The sequence below is a fragment of the Mustela nivalis genome (genome assembly GCF_964662115.1).
Source record: "Mustela nivalis genome assembly, chromosome: 16".
NCBI classification, from domain to species: Eukaryota; Metazoa; Chordata; class Mammalia; order Carnivora; family Mustelidae; genus Mustela; species Mustela nivalis.
This window is the reverse complement of record NC_139035.1, coordinates 28,757,819-28,765,070: the sequence shown is the minus strand read 5'-3', so window position 1 is coordinate 28,765,070 and position 7,252 is coordinate 28,757,819.

The following is a 7,252-nucleotide window of genomic DNA, read 5'->3' as shown; positions in this document are numbered from 1 at the left end:
TTCCAAGTTTGTGTTTTTTAAATCCTGGAAATAAGGCTTTAGGAACTTTTTCTTCCTTTCCCTCTTTTCTATGTAATAAACATTCATGTGACCTTTCTGGTGGCTTCTCAAAGCCCCCGCGTGCTTTTTTTTCCAGCTGATTGGACCTTGACTTACGCCCTCTCTCTGTGACATCTGCTTGTACAGTGGTCTCAACACGAAGAATGTCCTTCCCCGGGGTCTCCTGGGGACCCCCATGTTTGGCGATCATATCCCTCTGCCGGTGGGAGTCTGCCCACTCAGGCATCAGGGCCCCCCCGGGTTTACCAGAAGGCAGGGCAGAGTCTCCCCTCCAGCTCCACCGTGGACCAGCTGGGAGGGAAGCATTGGAAGCATTAGGACACGGTTAGGAGGACTTGCAAGGAGCAGATTGGCTATAACTGGCAGAGCTGAAGGGAGCTGGGAGGGAGGTGCGGGGCTCAGTCCTCGGCCCGGCTGGTATTTGCTAACGGGCCGGGACCCGCAGAGTTTGTGGAATCCGTGGAATCCATGGATGAAGACAGTGGCTAGAACAGATGAGCACGGGGGAGCTGAGAGCTCCTGACAGGAGGCGGTAATCCAACCAGATGAAATCTGTGAGCCGAGGAGACAGCCGCCCTGGGCCGTCCTCACGCCCGTGAGTCAGGGGCGCACTATGCCGCGTTCTAGAAGCCTCAGTCTGCAGAGAGGCGCAGCCCAGGGGGCCCTTTCTTGATCCAGAGACTCAGATCATGGTGGGAACGCTGTCTGACAAGGAATGCTTTCCGCAGGCTGTGTGGCCTCAGAAGTGCCCCTTCTGGGGGCGGGGAGATGTTGGACATCTACTCCCCAGAACCCCAGGCTCAGGGACAGGCTAGGACCTGCCTGTTTCCTCCTGCGGGGAGGTGCCCGGAGGTCCGCAGTTGGGTCCATGGACTGGCCATGGCCTTCAGAGAAGACCCTCCAGCCGGGTGGCTGAAAGCTTCTCACATAGAAGCCAGGAGTTACTGAGGAGAAGAGGGGAGCCCCAGAGAAAGAGGAGACAGCATGAGGGCCACCCGTGTGAAAGGGGTGTGGGTTCACAGCTCAGGCAGCTGGATAGCCTGGGCCCAGGGCCCCTCGAGACAGACATGCAGGCCTGGCTGGCCGTGGAGAGAGGGAGGGTCTCCTCATCCCACCCTGGGTTCAGGCCCCGAGAAGCTGGCTCTGTGGGGAGTTACCGGGCCAGCAGGAGCCTGCAGTTGTCTTTCCCATCAGAGCCGTGGGGATTTCCATGTCAGGCAAAGAAACTTTCAAAACTGAGTGTCATTGGTGGAGGAAATAAGCCCTTCGAGAACACTTGGATGCTGTCCACATCTCTTGAGGTTCTGGGTCAGGAAGGGGATCCCAGAGGGCAGGGGCTGGGGATCTTGCCTCTGCTCTTGGCTTCTGGGGAAACTCAAAACCTATCCGGGATCTTTCAAAGAAGCTGAGGTGGGATGAATGGATTTTATCACCAAGAAAACAGTGTCACTGCTTTGAGCATTGGGGGTCCCCAGGATCTGCAGCTGCTCTCACCCCTCCCATTCAAATCCTGGCGGAGCTCAAGAACAGCACCCCTGGGGTACCCTCTCACCCCGGGGAGAGACAGACTGCTCTCACTTCCTCTGCCCTCCACCCCTCTGCTCTGCTGGGGGGACGCTGCCCATGGCTCGACTCACCCCATCCCAGCCCAGCCAGTAGCTCATCTCGCTCACCGAGTGAGCCTGCGAAGATGGAGAGCTTTCCTGAGACCTTGGGGATTGTCCTCTTCAGTTCTGGGGCTGTAGTTTATAAGCCTGAAGGCATCTCTGGCCACGGTTCCTGCCTCTTGGAGACGCCAGACAAGATACCAGTGTGCGGAGATGCAGAGAAGGTCTCAGTCCTGCCTCCTCCTGGAGGCCAGTCTTCACCACCAGCCCTCTGTGTTCCCGGCCCTCCTGTCTCCTGGGCTCTGCCCTTCCTATCTGCAAACTGGAGCTAATAACAAAAAGCCCTAAAGCTATCTTTGCTCCAGAGTCTCCTGGGCTCCGCCCTTCCTATCTGCAAACTGGAGCTAATAACAAAAAGCCCTAAAGCTATCTTTGCTCCAGAGAGTCTCCTCTGACCCTCTGTCCTCGCTGACACGGTCCCAGTCTTTGCACAGGACAAACACACCCACATGGGCACGCACCAGACCTGGGCACAGGCTCACTTGCTATCCACAGGTGACCAGCGAGGGACTGGGCCCTTAGACATTGCCAGCTCTCCTCCCCAGTCCTGGCCTCCCACCTTCCCTCTCCACCTGCTCCCTCCTGAAATGGGGCACAGTATTTAAAGAAAAATATTGTAGGGGCACCCGGCTGGCTTGGTTGGTGGCTCTTCATCTCCGGGTTGTGAGTTCGGGCCCTGCGATGACTTAAAAATAAACAAAACTTAAAAAAAAATAAAGAAAAAATGATATACATGCACAACAGTGCAAATTAAAACTTTTTTTTTCCCCATATAAAGAGTTCCAGAACAGGTTAGCACACATGTAGAAATCCTTTCTCCTCCCCTCACCCTGATGGCAGGCGTGGATGCCCGTGGAACATGCAGGGACAGCCAGGACCCCTGGAGCACGCCCGGAGTTGCTTTCTGGTTAGAACATTAGAAAGTCCCAGGACCGAGACCGAGCATCCACTCTGAGCCAAAACTGAACACCGAGGTTGGCGTCGCAAAGCCCTAGGGGGAGTTTTCCACCATCCTGGCCCCTTGGTGGTGTCCTGCTGCCCAGCCCTGCTGGGCTGCCCACCAAGCAAGGACCAGGCCCCTAGTCTCTTTGCAGAGGGAACCAGGTTCGCAGACACGAAGCGCTCCCCCAGACGGTGCCAGGTCCTAGAATAGCTTTATTTCCCTTGTGCCACCTGGCCCCGCTCCAGGCACAGGAAAGGTGGAATTAGGAGGGGTCAGTTGCCAAATGAACACACCTGCTCCCTTCTCCCGAAAATGGAAACTATTTTCTGCAGAGTCCTCTCTGTACCTACTATAGAAACAGGATTTGTTTCCATTGGCTTCCTGCCCATCCGAAGTGTTGGTTACTTAGCCATGCAAATAAGCGTGAGCTAACAGGCCTATGGGCTCAAAGAATTTTAGGTCTCAGAGAAGCCAGCCAGACAGAAAGAGAGCAAACATTTGGAAGAAGATGAACAGCCAAGCCTCAGGAAAGGTGGTGGAATTGGAGGCTCGACAGGGTTTCCAAAACATGTCGTAATTTCAGTGAAAGCATTTCACATACGAGCTTTGCCCTGGCTTCCTTGTGAGACCCCGGGGCAGGGGGGGGGGTCCTTTAATGGGGCCTCCTAGGGCCCCAGGTCATTTGGGGGCAGGAATGGCAGCCATACCGGAGCTGCACCTTGCAGAGACGGGGAGAGTTGTGTGCCGGTCCTCATTGCTGCTGTGGCTCGGGGTCACCAAACTGCAAAGATTTCCCAGGGCCTGGAGCTGTGGAAGTTGGGGTGGCTTGTGCTGTGGAGGGGGCCACCCCAAGCGTTCGGTCAGAGTCCATCTCAGAGTCTCTCTCCAGCTGACAGGAGTCTGGATTGGAGACTCCTGTGCCAGCCCAAGACTCACCTCCCCAGATTGCTTTGATTCACTCCTTGCCAATTATGTGCCCTCTCAATCCTCCTCCAGACCCAGGTGGTCCCCTGGATTTTGCAGAATTCGACTCGGTGAACTTGAGCTAGTAAATGTATCTTTTCCACCACAATAGCGATATGTATTCATTAAAACATTTTGGAAGATTAAAAAAAGTAGTTAAAAGTATTTGTTGGGGCGCCTGGGTGGCTCAGTGGGTTAAGCCTCTGTCTTCGGCTCAGGTCATGATCCCAGGGTCCTGGGATCGAGCCCCACATCGGGCTCTCTACTTGGCAAGGAGCCTGCTTCCTCCTCTCTCTCTCTCTGCCTGCCTCTCTGCCTACTTGTGATCTCTCTGTCAAATGAATAAATAAAATCTTTAAAAAAAAAAAAAGTATTTGTTGGCTGAAAATTACTTGCTATGCATGGACGGCTGCTCTTCTGACGAACTACAAAATCTCAGGATCATGGCGCCCTCTACCGTCTACCTTTTCTGTGAAATCCTCCACCATCTCCCAGGTAAATAGTCACAAATTTCAATGAAAGTCCCCCAAGACCAGGGTTCCCCACCTTCTCCCCACATCCCTCTGCAGGATGTGAATAACTCTCAGAGACACGTTGCCTGGGCCATGTCCTACTTTATAGCCACTTGTACTTGTTAGTCCCTGCGGATCTCGCCAGAACTCAGGACAGAGGGTAAGACAGGGGAGCGGGAAGTGCTCTCTGTCCCCCTCAGAACAATCAGCTCGTCTGCCATCCACCTCCCCTTCTCTTCTGCTCAGGAAACACCTGTGGCCCTTTCCACCACCACTCAGGAGGCCTGGCTTCCAGACGTGTCCTGTTCTGATGGAGGAATCCCAGCGTACACATTTTGGTTGTCAAGGAGTGTGTGTGTGTGTGTGTGTGTGTGTGTGTGTGTGTGTGTGTAGGGGTGCAGCATGGAGGGTCAGCACCCCGCATGCTGGGGATGAGGAAAGGGGCCTGCGAGCTGGCTGAGCAGAAGTGTGGGAGGATATGGGAGAACACAGGAGTGGCTGGACCCCACTCCTTCCTTACACATGCACAGAGTTCTAATCCGAAAGCATGCCCGTGGAGAATAGTTTGAAGACACAGAAAACGATAACTAAGAGAGAAAGGAAAACGGCTCGCAGGACTCTGAAGTCGACTCTGTCACTGAATGGGGTACTGTGAGCACTGTCCCACTCGGGCTCCCGGGGACTCGCTCTGGGACTCCAGGCTGCCCATCTGGCCGCCCCCAACGTTCCCGTGGGGCTGTCCCCTCTAGCCGGCTGGCAGTTGGGAGCTAAGCTCTCCTGCCCCAGCCCCCACCCCAGCCTACAGCAGCTCAGACTGGGTGTCCCCACGTGTCCCTCCCCCCCATACAGCCATAGCCAGCTCGGAGGGGCACCCACAAACCCCTTCACACCCTTGCAGCCCATGGCCTGACCTTGTGCTCCTCTGGTCAAGCCTCCTCACTGAGTCTTACCCTCCCCCAGGCTGCTGGCTGCCAGGGGGATCCCTCCACATGCCCCCTCTCGTGCCCGGCTGGGAGAGCCTTTGAGGACAGCTGCATGCCCCACCCTGGCGCCCTGGTCTGTGGGGGGGCCCTGTCCAGCCCTCCAGCCTCACATCCACAGGGACCCCACACGGAGCCTCCTCTGACCACCTGCAGCGATGGCAGACCCTGCGTCCTACTGGTGCCTGCAGCACGTGATTCCCTCCACCCTCAGCGCTGCCGGATAATTCTGGATAAATTGACCTTGGGGGACACCTCCTCTGCAAAGCCTCTCTGAAGGGTGCTCATCCCTCTTGGGGGTCAGGTGTCCTGCCCTATGCTGCCACCCCCAACATGACCCTCTTCCCAGTGCTGGGCACAAGCCCACTCACTGGTCCACCCACACCAAGGGCTCTGATCCCGACTCTGGTTCTGCCAGCAGCATGACCTTGCTCCTGTCTCTGAATTTACACCACACAGGTAATGGCACTAACCATATGCACACCCGCCAGTGGTGAGGGTTGGGAGGTACGGTATGGGCGCTGGCTGTTGGGGACTCCGATGTCATTGCCAAGGCCACTGTGTCCCTGCAGGACCGAGACACCACAGTCTGGGGTTAGCCAGGAAGGTGAGGGAAATTCTAGGGGGATGTTCTGGGGGTAATTCTGGGGGGCCTGGACAAGGCCACCAAGCGACCTGTTCCGTGAATGAGCTCCTGCCCCTCTTCCTTTCCTCCTGGAAGGCTGTCCTGCTCAAGGCTGTCCAGAAGGGGGCCCTTTCCCCCACAGCCGCATAGCCGCCTCCGTGGGCGGCGGGCCCGACTTCCCTTCAGCACGTGTGCTCAGAAAGCATGACTAAAATTGGGCACTTGTTTTCCATTGAAGTAAAACAGGGCTGCTGCCGACAGCAAATTGTCCCAGTGAGATACTGTTTGCCCATGATTTGCAGAAACTATTTTTAAAATAACCCAAATATGTGTCGCCACATTGAAAACCACAGAACTGAGCGACGCACTCCCCCCACCCCCACACCCCCAAACCGCTTTACTCATTCACAAGTTTGGAAGGTTCGGGATGGAAGGTGGAGCTGGAAACAGTCTGCCATGTTAGTGCACAACAGGGGCGGGGGCTGCCTTGTGTCCCGTTACCCCCTCCCCACCGCCATTCTCGTGCCGTGGGACTGTGTCTGGAGCAGAGCTGGCCGTGTGAGGGTGTAGTGGAGCACCCTGCTCAGACGGGTGGGGGCTCCTGCATGAGCTGGCTGTGGCAGAACTCGCCCTTGGCCTTGGGCAATGAGTGGGAAGCCTGGAACGGGTCCTCCCCAGAAACCAACCTGCCAGACCTTGAGCTTGGACATCCAGCTTCCAGAGCTGTGAGAAAATAAATTTGTGCTGGGGGAAGCGCTTCCTATCTCATGTTTTTATTATCAGTATTATATCAGACTAGTTTTTTTCTTGTTGAAAAAAACCCAGAACTGCAAGCCTTCACATCCAGCTGAGGTGTGAAATCTCTCTTCTTGCTGGATTTTCTGCTCCCGCCTCCCTGCTCGGGCCCATCTGTGCCTGGCACACGAACGAGCAGGGGCTGGCCTCGGCTGTGGTGGCAAAGAGAGAAAGGACATGCACATGTGTCTTGGTGTCTGTGAGAACAGGATGCAGCTTCTGTCTTTCAGTGGAAGGGCATGTGAGCTGGCCTGCGAACTGGCAGTCTGTGGGGGGTGTCAGGGGACAATGATGACTCTGTTTGTCTGTGTGCAAGGGTCTCTGGGGGAAGGGAGGCTGAGGGGGGGCTGTGCTCGATTACAGGGTCACCTGGAGTCTAGAAAAGACAGCGCTTCTCAGAGAGCTCCTGAGCCAGGCGTCACACCCACAGCTCAAATCCTCTGGGGCTGGTGGAATTCTGGGTCCTGCCTGTTGTGGGGGCCAGAGCCAGAGCCTGGGCTCTGCAGCTCAGCCCTCACCCCCCTGAGGGCCATGCTTGGGACCAACATGGCTTGGGCCTTGTCAGGTTTCTAGTCACCAGGACCCATGGCTTGACCACAGGCCACTCCCCAAATCCTGCGATGCAGCCGTGTGCCTGCACCAACACTGCTGCTCGGTGGGGAGACTCAGTTGCATGGGGTCATGGAAAGGGCTTGAGTCAGTCGCTT